Source organism: Anas acuta, chromosome Z (assembly GCF_963932015.1).
Source record: "Anas acuta chromosome Z, bAnaAcu1.1, whole genome shotgun sequence".
NCBI classification, from domain to species: Eukaryota; Metazoa; Chordata; class Aves; order Anseriformes; family Anatidae; genus Anas; species Anas acuta.
The window spans coordinates 588322-604478 of NC_089017.1; positions in this window are offsets into that span (position 1 = coordinate 588322).

The following is a 16157-nucleotide window of genomic DNA, read 5'->3' on the forward strand; positions in this document are numbered from 1 at the left end:
TGTTTTCAGGCGTTGTCTGCACTAGACATAGCAATTGACTGTAGGGTCTTTAAACTGTTGGTAAGCACTCATGATTCCAAACAAATTTGTTACAATCAACTTTTCAGTGGCTATCAGTGGTAGTTTTCAAGAATCTGAATGTCTGGGATAGATCATTCCACCATTGGGTGGAATACACATTCCACTGATTTACTGTCTGGAGTGGCAGAACTAGCCCATCTCTTACCTATTTTCTTTGCCTAACCTAAAGCATAGTTTACCACTTTTTTAAACATAGTTTATCACTTATTTTGTAGAAGGTACCTTGAGAGGTTTTTTTGTTTGTTTGTTTGTTTGTTTTTTTTTCTGTCTCTGAAACCATCTTGTTCCTTCCAATTGTCCCTTTCTTTATCTCTGAGAGGTAAAGAGGTAAGAAGATTTAGCAATTCTTTGAGTGTATGATACCTCAGCTGTAGTAAGGAATTTGGACATTTTTCTTCCCCGGTAGGTACCCATGACTGAGAATCGAAGGCTGAAAAGGGGAAAGAAGTTGTGACAAATTCACACACCTCTAAAAACCTAGGGAAATTATAAAGAAAAAGGTACAATACTAGAGTGAGACCATCTGTCCTCCATCTTTACCTGAAGATAAGTAGCTGTTTGAAATCACACCACCAGTTCAACATACAGGCAGCTTTTAATAACTGAAATGCAGGACTGAGCAATTGCAGTGTAACAAGACCACTTACGCTGGTGATGTACATTGAACCAGTAGCTTTCCAGAAACAGCTCTTTAAGAGATATTTCTGTTTCTGCCACTTGTGCAAAATAAAAGTAAAGGTTTTTAGAAGGGGTTGGACACATTGGAGCAAGTCCAAAAGAGGGCTATGAGGATGATCAGAGGGTTGGAACACTTATCCTATGAGGACATGCTGAGAGTGTTAAGGTTGTTCAGCCTGGAGAAAAGAAGGCTCTGGGGATGCCTTATAGAGGCCTTCAACTATCTGAAGGGGGCTACAGTAAAGCTGGGGAGGGATTCTTTGTCAAGGAGTAGAGTGATATGGCAAGGGGGAATGGTTTTAAACTACAAAAAGAGGTAGATTTAGGTTAGATATTAGGAAGAACTTTACTCAGAGGCTGGCACAACACTGGAACAGGTTGCCTAGAGATGTGAATGCCCCATCCATTGAGGTCAGGTTGGATGGATTTTTGGGCAACCTGGTCTGGTGGGAGTAATCCCTGAAAATGGTGGTGAGGTAAGAATTTAAGGTCCCTTCCAACCCAAAGCATTCTATGATTCTGTGATTCTGTGTATCTCTTTCTTACTTTCATGCTTTTAGAGTCTAAAAAAAGGACCAGAAGTTGCTGATACATGGTACTGGTTCTTCAGCCATGCATTCCCAGATTTTCATAGGTGATAGGTGGGCTATACCATGAATAGGATGTAATAATGTGCCTTCTGATTTGTCATCTTGAACACTGGGTGCACTAAAGGGATTAAAAAAAAATAATGATTTAAATTTTCTAAGTGAATACCTGATTTTGTTTTCATATTATGTGAACAAGGCACGTATCCATTGATATGCATGTTGTAGAATGACTGAGTCCTTGTAGTACTTACTATGACATTTCTACAGAGAACACAGGCCTCAGAGCAATGCAACTGTCACATTTTTCCATGAAAGTAGGAAGGCAGGAACCTTTGCTTATTTTCCCTGCTATCTTCAACACCATTTAAAAATCTTTTTATAAAATTGACAGACATTTATAACTGTAGCTTGAATTTCCTGAAGAAAAGGGAATAAGATCTTAACAAGAGCCCAAATCATCTTCTGTGTCATTTTGGCAGGCCAGGAATACAATGGGGCAGTTTTTATGCAGATATTTATAATTTTAGCTTCTCCTGCCAGCCAGAAAGGTGAATAGAAAGTTGTAGCTCATGGGGTTCAGTGTAGCCTGTGCTTCAAACATACGCGGTAGCTAGTGTGTTGTAAATTCCTACTCTAATCTAACTTCTCCATGTAGACAAGCTGTGAAAGCAAAACCTACTAGGAAAGTATACGTGCATATGGCCACATTGAACTAAGGCCAAACTGGCTGCTTCTCTCTTCTGAAAGCACAGCACATACAGTATGTTAAGGCAGAGTACAGCTAAACATTGTACATATAATGGCAGCTCCCCAGTTAACAATACCTGGCCTGACAGCAGGAGACACTAAGAAATAGCACTGACTAAAGCTAAATCACACTTTTTTTTTTTTTTTTTCTTCATAGTGGTGAAAGAAGAGGTGACCAGTTTTGATTTTGATGAACAAGTTTCCGTGATGTTAAAACTGTACTTTTGCACCCAAGAAATGCAGCTATAGGATGGACTCAGTCAAAGAAAAAATCATTTTATTTATGCTATGCTTTAGCCTCTTTGTTGGTGCTCCAATAACATAAGATTGCTCCACAAAGATGCAATAGGCCCTGTATATATGAGTAATTCACTCACTGTACCCCTAAGAAAGGGCGGCTGTCATATCAGAAAAAAACCTGTGGTATTTACATGAACCTTGATTTCGGTCTTCCCCTATAAGAGAAATCTTGTCACATATATCTGTTCTCAACTATAGTTCAGGTCCTTCTCTGGGAAAATTCATTATGATGTTTCCCCAGTATGGGTTTTCAGGAGGGCTTGAATCTACAGATTTCAGCTTCTAAGAGTTTTCTAAAATTTGGATGGACCAGATCACTTCCACACCAGTTAGTTTTATTGGGAAATAATGAGCTTCTACTGTACCCTAACAACACAGTGTTATTTTGTTATTTATGGGAAAAACAAACAAACACACTTGTCTTGAAGATACACACTTTTCATTTGTTGCTTTTGCTCCACAGCTAGTTCTAAGTACCCTCACAGGCACAGAGAAGAGTTACTTCCAACATGTGGCAGTGAGCAAACCTAATCAAACCTGATATTGCTGCACATACATGTAGATATAAAAAAAAAAATAATAATTATAAGTGATTTTTCCTATTGTAACTATAAAGAGGTAAAACATAAGTTAACCTGTGTTCTTTGTTATTCTGGAAAGTGCTGGCAGCAGATAAGTGTGACTGAAGGAAATGTGCAGCTCCCCTGATTACCAAAGTGTAAAAGCTCAGTATTGGTGTTGATAGGTCTTGTAGACAGGGAAGCAAACTTAATGATTGTAGATTTAAAAGGTAACAGGTGAAATCTTGGCTCAGCTGAAATCACAGTGTGTTTTGTTACCAACTAGAACACCAGAATTTTTCCCACCCTTCATATAGTTGACCACTGTTTTTCCATGATGGATTTGAAAATCTTTCCAAAGGTGACTTGTAAAGGACCAGACATCCTGGAAACTAGTCAGATCACGGCATTGTCAAGTTACACATGTGAGAATTAAACAGTGTAAGATGGTGAGTAAGAGTCACCATACAGTTCATTCTTCATGTAATCTGCTCAGATAATAAGTTCTATATGTTCCATTACGAAAGGCTTTTTCCTTCATCCTGTATTAAATGTAAAAGCTTTGAGACTGTTCTCACACAGCCAATTAAAATGAAATTGTCTCTAAAATGAGCTGATGATCTCAGCTGAAATTACAGTCCTGAGGTGTCTTTTGTCCATACTGCAGCTTTTCAATTTCATCGTAATGGCCATCCTTATTAACAGCTCCCATACCTAACCACAAAGTGATTCATGCCATCTTCACAAAGGTTAGCAGAGCAGGGAGTGGAAGGAGAAAAGGGAATGAAGTAGCTTTGAGCCGCTGGGATTGCTCCTTCAAACAGGGTCAGGCCTGAGAAAAATATTGTCACTGACAAACTCTTCCATCCTGAATGCAGTTCAGTGTAGTTCAGTGTAAATAACTACGACTCCACAAGTCCAGTGGAGATAGCTTTTTTTTTTAACGTTTTTTATCCGTAGGCTTGCTCTTTTGGCTTTCATTGGGCAGCAAAAATGGTGCCAACTAATCATGGTCCAGGTGGGGATTTCAGGTCCCACAGTGCCTGGGACATTCAGCAGTGAATATACAACTCCCGTGAAGCACAGCAGTGCTTGGATAGATGAAAACTAACATCAATACTACAAGGAGTGAAACATTTCACTTCTCTTGTCATTTCTAAGAAGCTATTGTCCCACAGAGCATTTTAATATTTTAACTGTTTATTTAATTCAGCATGAAAACATATGTGAAAATACAGTGATTTTAGTCCTCCTTCAGTTACTGTGTTTGTGAGCCAAACACACCTCACAGACATTTCTCATAAAATTAAAGGAATTTATATTGACTCCAGTGGACTTTCTCCAGATTTCAACTGACGTAAATGAAAGTAAATTTGGGCCCAACATCTGGGAGTCTGATGAATCTATCAGCAATTAAATATATTTAACATGTGAAAAGACACGGATTACTATCAGCCATGACTGACATTGTTTGCTTTTGACATGAAAAATCTCTCACAAGGGACAGCCAAAGCCAGCAAAACATCTCTTGTGTTTTCTTTCCAGCCTTAATGCTGAAGAAATCCTCTTTCTTTATTATCCAGACAGTGACAGGTCCTCAGCAGCTCCTGTGAACTCTCACTTCACCCATGTGTCCCCACACACACTCCCCCAGTGAGACCAAGATTAAATCTTTTGAAGAGCTCTCAAGTTGCCTCATCTCAAGCCAGCCCTCGAGAGCCTTGTTACTGAATCTCTTCATATCCTCCCCTCAATCTGGCAGTAAGGTGCCTCCTCTCCTGTCCCAGTAGCTATTTCATGGCTGCAGGATTGAGTTTCTTTTTCAGCCCCTGGCATAAAAAGTCAAAGGAAATGCTTTAAATATTTTCGAGGTGGTAGCTTTTACATTCCCGGACTACAAGACAGACCTTAGCTGAGTGATGGCCTTTTTGTGCAAAGCTGTGGAAGAATCTCTCTGGGTCAATAGCAACTGCAAGATTCAGAAATTCTGGTTGACACAAAGAACTTTCAAGGTTTAATACTGTAAAGAAGCATAGTGAAATACGATGCAAATGTTCAGTTCTCTCACAACAGAAAAAAAGCATATTTTATAGGTTTGAATAGTTAATGGCTGAATGGAACATGTGATGTTACACAGTGAGAGTGAGGCTTCCCTAAAAGAGGGTACAATCTGACATCTGAAGGCAATCCAGTCCAGACAGTACCCTCACTGACAAGGAGGTTCCACAGCTTTCTGTTGCTGCAGAAAGAACTGGAAACAAGTGTCAGGGTCTGTTGATGAAAATGAGAAGAGGAAGATCCACATCAAGGTTAAGCCAGGGGATCCTATCAGCAAAAAAGGACACAGGACCGGACCCAAAGCTGGGGACAAACCTCTGCATGTTTGAAGGGTCCATACAGGAGAAAAGCTACCCACAGAGCCTGTCTGAGATTTACCTAGGAAGTAGGGCTGGAGCCAGGAGTAAGCAAAAAACCTCCGGGGACTTGGTGAGGACAATTAATGTCTATTAGTTCCCTTCTGTTTCTGAAAACTTGTAGCAAGAATTGCTCATAGATTTGCAGCATTGATTTTCCTGTTATTTGGGGAGTAGAGAGTTACTGCTGATTTTGTGTAAGACCAACCAAAAACCAACACGTGATTAGCAACCCATCATTCCTGTGTTATCACACTCAAAAGAATTCAGCAGGACACACTAATAATGTCTTTCATTAAAAACAACATCTAGTTTATGCTTATTGAACACATGAAGGGAGCTGTCAAAGAATAAAGAGTAAGAAACAAAACTCTTTCGCAGGACTGGGGTGCTATGTTAGTTACCATTCAATAAAAAACCTTGCTGGAAGAGATGTTGCTAGCACATTTGCTAGGTTGAGTGAGCAGTCATGTTTTGGTATGTGGAAGACAAGAGAATGGAGATGGAAAACCTAGGCAACAGGAGCAAGTATGGTTTTAAATGTCTCTGCCAACATAAATAAGTGTAAGCTTGCTGACTTAAAAGATTCATGTAGATGGTCAGGTGAAGTAAAGAAGTATGGTTGCATTGCAGCCAATACAGACACTAATTTAGACTAGCTGAGGGATTTGCCCACAGACTAGAGTTACACTGATCAGTTTACAGCTGAGTAAAGTGTAGGTGAATGAAATCTAAATGAGACCAAACAGGATCAAACATTTCTTGGGCAGGGCAGGGCAGGGCAGGGAAGAGAAAAATGAAGGGTAGGGAAGAGAAAAGGGCAGGGCAGGGCAGGGAAGAGAAGGGAAGAGAAGGGAAGAGAAGGGAAGAGAAAGGAAGGGAAGTTTTTCCAGAGTTGAATACTTTTCATCAAGGATAAAATGTTGAATTGTGCAAAGTGGAAGAAATAGCAGCTTACATGAAGCAAACAGGCTTGGTCAGCAAACAAGAAATCACTTGTCATTGAAAGGCAGAAAAAAAAAATCTATTCAGAAGCTATAATATGTCTAAATATTTTCACTCATAAACTACTTTCTTGTTGACTTTTGCATCTGCTGCATTCACCAACATGCTACAATTTTGACATTCAATTTCACCAGTCCTCAAACTGGTCCTTGTATCTGTGACTTGCCTTCCTAATGTGAGCACTTCAAAATCCTCACAAAAATAAAACATTATCAGAGAGACCACTCTATCAGGGAACTGAAAAGAAATTTAAACAGTTCCCATATATTTAACAAAATTCCTTTGTCTAAGTGTATCCAGTACCACTGTGGTTACAAAGTTTTTGCTTTTATAGCTTGAATATGAAAGATTTTTCCATTGATGATCATACAGTTGCTTTTAACACCAGTTTTGCAAGTTGTTCATAGTTATTATCTTAAGGCAGATAGTAATACATATTTGTAATATGTATTTAAATACATATTACAAAATCTTTTACTACCATTTAAATAGGTTAAATTATGATATTCTTCTAAATAAGTTGAGTTGGTGGTACAACTTGCTAGCAAGTGAGCAAATGAAAAAGATCCTCATTTGAAGAAAAAGAAAACAGTTGATATGTTATTGTAATTGAAAAAAAAAAGTCATGAAAAGTATTGATAGCTCTATCCATCTATCCATCAAAGAAATCAAAATGTGCTATACAGTTCATCAGGAAGAAAAGGAATCTGCTTAAGATAAGACTACAAATTATTTCATCAAAAGCACAATACAAAGCTATTATAGAGCATTGCTAAACAACCCACAGTCAAAACGGAAGGACACAGGAAGTGGAGTTTCACCCTGATATTCCTGATATAAATGTTGTGTGTGGTGGAATAGAATATGATTTATAAATCATCAGATAAGGGGCAGAAGGGAAAGCATTGAAGTGTTTTGGTGGAAATAATTTTTATTCAGAATGACCTGGATACACTAAGAAAATGTTTTGAAAAGAAAATACATCGACATTCAGTGGAGACAAGTGCAGGAAAATATGTTTAAGGCAGCATAATCAGATGCACAAGTATGTGATGGAAATAATGTTCTTGACAGATGTTCTGTAGGACAATATAAAGAGCTCATTGAGGAACAGAAGCTGAAGGTAAGCCAATGATTATATGCAGATATGGAGAACAAACATTTTGTTAAAATATCTACTAAAGAATATAAACCTGAAGTCATTTGAAATAATACTCCAATCTGTTTAGAAATTATAAAGATTTAGTTGTAATAGTCTATCCAGTTAAGGGCACCTAAACTTAAGAAAGACTTGGAAAAACTGGAGAGAGTCCAAAGCAGAAGATTAATAGTGACTGAATGTCCATAAAATGGACAAAAAAAAATAAAAAAAAAAATCTATGCGGGAATAATGAAAGAGTTGAGGCTGTCTAGCCTAAGGAAGTCTAAAGAATACATTTTGAAGTATAGAGGAAGTTACACAAAATAAGTCTTCTCTTGTCTTTCATACACGTGAAGTAACTAGGATTGAAAAAAGGTCAGGTAATATGTAAGAATGATCCCTACCTAGGACAATGCTGGATTGCTGGAATAGGCCACAAGGGGGAACGGGAACCTTTCATTTTCAGAGGGTAGCATAAGCTACAGAAGATATTAGACACTGTCCAAGAGACAGAAGCACTATGATCCTACCTTGGGGCATGGTAAAGGATTGGATAACAATTCTGATCTGTCTGCCAGACCTATTTGTTTTATATGATTATTTTTTATTAATTGAAAGCATGTTGAATTTTTACATGTCCTATACATCTTCAGAAAGTTTTTCAGATTGAAAGATTAGCCACAGTTAAATCGTGACATCTGTTAGGCTTGTTATCATGAAGCTATTTATTAGTTTGGAACTTGAAGGAAAAACAAATATACAAACAAACAAACAAATCAGAACACAGCTTTATCCAATGAAATTATTTGTGCACACTTTCTGGATTTTCTTCACACTCCTGTGAAAAATTCACATTCACACCAAAAATTCATATTCACTTTCACAAAAAAAAAAAAAAAAAAAAAAAAAGGAAAGGAAAGTTTGTAAAACTCTAACTATTTTCAAGACTAAGAAAAAGGCTGCAGAAGGCAGCCTTTACATTTTCTTTATCTCAACCTGTGAGTTGCTTCTTTCCTTTTCTTCTTCCCCTCCTCTTCTGAGGGGGGGAATGAGAGAGTGGTTGTGGTGGAGTTCAGTTGCATAGCAAAATAAAACCACCACAGCTGGGACCTGAAGCATGTTGTCTTGGCTGATTTGATTTAGATATTGTTCTGTCTGTTTTGATAGACTTCCATAGGCTGGTTCTGGACACAGGTATGAAAGCAGGCTATTAAAGACATTAAAATAAAAATGGACTATCTCACCTGTCTATTAGATTGTCTAATTTGTGTGTGGCCTTTCTGATGGAAAATTCTGATGGGCTTAAGGCTGTGAGGAGTCTTGCAAAGCCTTTCTTTACTGCAAACAATTATCAGATTAAGTCAGTACAAGTATGATATGCAATGTATTTATTTAAGAGAAAAAAAAAATCATAAAAAAAATAAATCATAAAATTGTCACCCACATTAAAAAAAAAAAAAAAGAGGTGTTGGATGTCTGCCAAATTTTGCCTTATTTTCCTCCTTTATATATGTGTTTCTTCAGATCCATATTTGAAACGCAGAAAATGCAGGGACTACTGCCACTTAAAACTCAGGCAGAAAATTACACAATGTCAACCTTTTATTTTTGGAAGAAGAATGCAGTTTTAATTTGCATTCTGAATGATTTAAAATGTATTATAAGCCATTGTACAAAAGAAAAACCAAAATATTTGAATTCTGAAGATGCTCAGTCTTCAGCCTTTGCAGAAATCTGTTTTAAAAGAGCCTCTTGTATAAAGTGTCCATCTCTCTACTTTTATTATACTGAATTCTCAACTATAAATTATTAGTTACTACATTTATTTTTGATACTTCACATTTTTTTCTCACAAAAATAATTTGAAAAACAAAATAAAAAATAAGTGGATATATTTTGGTCATGGCAGCAAATTTTATAACACAGCAACAGCCAGTGTTAAACTCTGTTAGTTACCCATGTTTACACTTTTCAGTTTTTACAAAAGCTTATCATATTAACTGTGCAAATGGGTCTGTATGGATAACCTAACATCTGCTGTTCAAATTTATAGAAAAAGGTGCCTGAGAATCTAGATGACAGTGGACCTAGACAGCTACTTCAAGACATGGAGACTGAAAACAAATGCATTTTATATTGGGTTCTTCTTCAACAACCAAGTACTGAAGAAAAAATGCATATAAAAGTCAAATAGATAACTATATTATTTTAGAAATATCATAATTTGGGATTTCTATATCCTATAAACATACAAAATCACACAGAATTTCTAGGTTGGAAGAGACCTCAAGATCATTGAGTCCAACCTCTGGCCTAACACAAACAGTCCTCCACTAAACCATATCCCTAAGCTCTAATGAAGAAGAAAGATACAGACTGGAAAAAAAAAAAAAAAAAAAAAAGAACAAAACAAAACAGATTAGTCCTTTTTAAACCTGTGACACAACTGAATGTAAAGTTTTCTTGTTCTAGACATCCAAATAATGCCAGTGCTCTTATAGCATTATATCCTTTGGAAAACTTGTTGTTTTTGCTGTCTTTGCATTGTGAGAGCTTGCTGACATTTTCCCAGAAGTGACTCAGCTGAACAACAGAATTGGAAAAAAATGTTTTTGAAATACTGGGCAGGATTGCATTTCAACAGAAAATGTAATTAAAAAATTAATAGCTAAAAGTTAGAACTTGATTGGTTAAGAGGAGAATTTGCTGTTATGGATTTGTTAAGAGAAGGCAAGAGAGTGAGAACAGAGGCAGTTTACAGGTACGGACATAAACATCCACATCATGAAAAGTGAAGTGAGGGAACAAATTTAAGAAGTGAGATCAAGTTGGCAAGAATGTGGCAAAGAAAATGGGCTCTAAATAGTGATTGTTGCTAAGGAAATGAATTTTCATACCTGCACAAGGCTACCTAATTTACATAGTCCTGTTTTATGTCTTACATCTGAATCAATTTCTCATTAATTTTTCTCACAAAAAGAGATGAAGAACGCCTGAATTACTTATTTTGACTTGAAGTTACCTGAGCTTGTTTTAAAGATTTTTTTTTCTCCACCGTCTTTCTTTTCCTTTTGGCTCTGTCCTTTATTATTATTATTATTATTATTATTATTATTATTATTATTATTATTATTATTATTATTATTATTATTATTATTATTATTATTATTATTATTATTATTATTATATTATTATATTATATTATATTATATTTTTAAAATACAATACCTTTGCTTGAGTGCAGTTGACATGTAAAAAATGTCAATGTGTGAAAGAAGAATCCATAGGGGAATCATATTTTATAGAATACTTTTTCTTACTGCCAACTTTTATGTAGGACATAGTGTCGAAATAAAAATATAACAGCTCTCTTGTTGAAGCTCACACTGGTAACTACAGCCTGTTAAAGAAGGCAAGCAGCCATCGGATAAGTATCTAAGTCTTTATGAGCAAAGAGTTGAAAACACAAAGACTGCACCTCATGGACATTTTTTTTTCAGTTGATTGATACATTTCATACAGGTAATGATACATGAAAGGATAAATTGATGTTCTTGGTTAAAAAGAGTTTAGAAAGCTAGAATTTTCAAGCAGCATTACCTATACTTAAATTTGTGTCTCAGCTTCCAATTCAGAACTTTAATTTTCTGTGTTCAGTACAACACAATGTGTTAGGGGACCAGAGAATTTCTAAAATGTGTATCATTATCAATGTTGTGTAAGTTTTATGCATTACACAGTTGTGTTTCTGGCTTAGTAGGTAGGAGTTGTGCTCCTGGCTCATATCTTACACCTTCTAGTATATATGGTAGTTATTCTCCCTATTCACTGTCTCTGAAAAATCATACCATTAATTTAGAGGTAGGGTTCTGTTGTTACTGCCATTAAAAAATCATGAAGTCTCTCATGACTCTGATTCCTACAAAACCTTTCACACCATGCCACAGTTTCTGTAGCTCAGACTTTTAAAGTAGCTCTGAGATTCATTCAAGGCAGTTGACATGATCAAGCCCTCTCCAGGTGTTAATGTAGCGTATAATTTAATGTGGTTTCTGTGTCATTTGGATTCTCAGTTAAGAGGTTTCTAAACCAGTGGTCATGATTTCTTTTGTGCCACAATCAAAAAAGTTTGGAAACACATAATTGACTCTATGTGATATAATTAATTAATAGTAAACATAACCAAATCCAGAAAGAAATAATATTTCATGTTGTTTAAAATTTCTTACTTGCAGATTCTTCTGCAAGAATTTTATCATATAAAAATATGTGGTAGAAGGTTTGCAGTCCTATATTCTGAACTCTGTGCAATGGCATCTCAGTGCACATTTCCAGTTTAGATAATTAGAATGAAATATTTCCAAGCTCCTGAGATCCTTGACAAGTAATAATCAAGCCAGTGAAGATTTAGACTGTTGTTTTCTGTTAACGTGTACAGTAAGAGAAATAAAATGATCCTTGTTTATGATTCCTATGTATAAACTCCTTGTAGCTATTATTGAACCAGCAATCAGTTCTCCAATCTTCTATTAAAATATCAATAGTATTTTTCAGAGCTTAAATTGAGCAGTGATTTTATTTAAGGCTGCACCTAGACACCACTTTTCTTCGAAGAATCTCTAGTTGTTGCTAAAAACGAAAGCCATTCAAACGAGTGTGATTGAAACAGGGACAGGAAAAGGAAAAAAAAATCAATAGAACATTTTCCAGGGTACTATCTCTGCTTCTGAAAAGAGACCATTAATAACATGCTTACAGTAAAAGCAGCTGCTTGTTCAAAGTGCATTCAAGGGTGAGCTGAAAGGATGTCTCTCTCTACATAGCCTCCCCGGAGAGAGAGTTTGCAAAGATTTCAAAACCTGACCTCAGATTATGGACAAAAGCCTTTCCTCCGCATTTTAAATATTCTTATCTAATATTAGACTGAGAAGCCAAGGCTGAAACGCCTGCTAAAATTTTGCTCCTTGTGAAAGGCAATGTGGGTCAGTGAATGAGTTATTGGTCTGAAAATCGCTTTAAAGAGAAAACACTGCAGGATGTATTTGTATCTCTGAGGACAGTAGGTGCCATACTAAGCGAATTGCTATGGCCCTCAACAGTGATGGGCAACACTGCAGTACATATACTGCAGTTCTCACTGTAACAGGTCTGGATCAGTGCAGGCAGAAAATCAAAGTATCTTGAGACAAAAGGTTGGGATAGGACCAAATTTGCGATCATCACCTACCTTACTTCTGATGTTATTTCATGATGTGTTGAAGGGTATGTAACACTCCAGAATACATCAACAATCAAAAACAGTGCAATTAATCTGAAAGATTAAGTCTAAAACCTAAGATTCTATTGATTGATTGATTGATTGATTGATTTTTCTTCATGAACTGGCACTCTACAATTTTATAATCTCTTGCGCCCACTTTGTTTAGACAGTTGAATCAAAGCTTTAGGTTTTCAGGAACAGGAAGACAAAATATAGGACATGCCTATAAGGGAAATAAAAGTGTGACAGGGCAGATGGTCAAACTCATACTAACTTACTCATTATAATTTAGTTACTGTTTCTTCCATGGAAGTGATATAGTCATCCTATCACTTTCCAATGGGTGAATGCTATTATCTTTATTACTGCTAATTAATCTAGCTCTGTCCAAACCTCAAGGTCCTGTTTCCAGAATTTCAGTAGGTGTAGAAGATTCAGTATCATTGACTGAAATCTAGATTCACCTCATTTCACATCATTAAGTCCCCAACAGCTATTTCTAAATTAAGATCCCAGTTGTCACTGGTCTCTTCCAGAGTCTATGCAAAGTGACAGAGGCCTACAAAGAGCAATTTGAATCTTAAGCTGATTAGGAACAGACCAAATTCTATGTTCTGTAGGTCTTTGATCAGAGAGGCCTGGAGTGAATATCAGACTAAGGAGTTACAGCTGCTCCTTTCTGCCTTGTACTGCTGGCTCTTACAATCACATTGTAGGAAGAAACTGATCTGGGTCAAAAATGATCAATACTGCAAACAACAATAACATGATAATAAAAGATACTGTTTCAGAATCAGAGGAAGAAAGCTCAGTTTCCTGTTCCATCTCACACAAAGACACTGTTAAATAGTTGAGTTGAATCAATGCAGGAATAAGCAATGTGGGAAAGACATGGTTGCTTCTGTTTCTGATCTGACTCCTTCACTGTGAAATCTCAGCATAAAACAAGCAGGGTTTTCCAAAACACACACTGTAATGGCCTATAGATGGTCTACTGTAAAACCAGAGACCATCACCGTCATATTTAGCGCATCTTTAATACCTTTTTTCCTGATCTCAGGCCTGTGAACTGTGGATTTTGTAGTTTATTTTGGTGGCATCATTTATAGCAATGGATTCATGTGGGCACTCAGGATGCCAGATCTCATTGATTATTATATCTCTGAGTTTCTACTCTAAGGAGATACTACTCATATAATCTGCTAGGTTGATAGATGAGGAGATGGCATTATTGCAACGGGCTGTCCACAGTCCCTTTTCATCATAGTTATAGCTACAGAATAGCAGGAGCCCCTTTGGAAATGAATGTTGGAAATCATAATGGCACTTTGCACAGTACAATTTTATTTAGGGAAATAGTATTCAAGACATAAAATAAGGTGCTCCTGTAAAAAGAATTAAACAACTGGAAACTTTAATATGATGGTTTCAATAAGAATCCTTATTGTTTTCAGTAAGAATCCAGATGGCACTTTTATATTCTAGATTTTACCTCCACTTACTCCAATTTTACCCATTGATTAATATGAGATGTTCATTTCAAAGAGAGAGATTACTAGAGTGATTAAAATCTCTTCTGTTATATGTAAGCAGAAGAAGCAGTTATTAATACCAAGAAATATATTATACAGGTCTTCCTTCTGCTTCGATTTCTCATGAAAGTCACACCTATCAGAAAAGCAGATTTTTTATCTTTGAGAATCAACAATTGTTTAAGGTGTTTCTGGTGATCTTTTTATGCAAATGAGTACTATTGTGTTTGTACAAGCGGATGGGAAAAACATCCCTGAAAAAAAAAAATTGTTACAATTTAGGGATGAATGCTTAGATCTCAGAGTTAGGAACAGGGCTTTGGCCTACCAGAAGTACCTACCTGACCTTTATTAATATGTTACAAATAATACATATTCTCAGAACTGTTATTCCCCCTGTCTTAATAAGGGAAGTGTGACTACCCCTAGTACATGAGGGTAAATGGAGACATTGAACTATTGAATGTCTATTTAAAGAAGAGAAGGTGTCCGTAACATTAGACTAAAATCTCCCTTTCTGAGCTGCTTGTTAAATACCCTCACACTGTCTGATTTTCAAGTGAACTTATACACTGAGGAATCCTGAAAATTTTGACACCTTTTCTAGTGAATGAACAGGATATGAATTTGATCAAAAAACAAAAACAAAACTGTTGACATCTATCTGAGTTTGTTTTTCATTCATGTCAGAGATTTTTCAATTCAGCCCTTAAATTACACCCACTAACCATTCAGCTGCTGCTGTAGATGGTAACTGAACACACCAACCATATGGGCAAAATAGCCAATTTGTACATGTAATATAATTCCTGTCAAATTAGGCTGTACATCAGAGCTGGCAAGATTTCTACTGGGAGGTCAGTTTTGATTATGTGGCCAATTTTGATTATGTGGATTCTGAGTGTGTCCTGAGCTGTGATTTGGATGTTGAAGTTTCTTGAAGGGGACTGTGCAGGACTTGGGACCTTAGCAGATTTAACCAATTTGGTTGACATTTTTGGGGTGAAAAGCATTTAGGCTCGCAGTACATTGCCACAGTTTCTTCCCAAGCTGAAAAAAATAAACTAGCAGGTTTGGGGAGTTTACCGCCCTTCATCAGACCTGAATATCAGAAAGGTAGGTTTCTTGGTTTTGTGCCTCTCCACCTGGAGTTCACAAAAAGTTTGGCCAAAACAATATGTGAGATACAGAAAACTGTGTCAAAGCCAATATCTTTCAAAGAAAACAGTTTGAGGCTCAACAAATCAGTGTGTTTTAACAAAGTTTTGTTTAGTCAAAAATGTTCATTTATCACCACAGTCTGCAGTACATAGATGTATTCATTACATGAGCAATATCTCCACTGTAAAAATAGTACCATTTGTTAATGACTGGAATAGACATTCTGGAGCAAAAAAATAAAAAAGGAAATATAAGAGGGCAGTGAACACGGCAATGAATAAGGTCAGAATATAGATTGGGAAAAGTAACTTCAGGGTCACGATGCAAGGAAAGAAGACAAATGTGGATAGGTTCTTTGGTTTAGAAAAAAAGTTTTGTTGAAAAAAATAAAGGGAATTGAATAATTTTGAGCATGAGCAAGAATAAAGAGATCTGGTGATAGAAACATAGAAAGAGGTCCAATTCCATAGAGAAGTAGAAAAAAAAAAAAAAGTAGGAAAGGAAATGGGAAAAGAGGAAAAAGAGCAGAAGACGACTTTCAGAAATGTCTCTTCTTGTGAGACATAGGCACATCTTAGCATCTGCAGTGAGTCTTTACCAGTAACCACAAATGGATATAGCTTTTTGTCATCTATTTCACATCTGAATAAAGCTAAGCTACATCACCAATGATGTCTTCAGACAAATT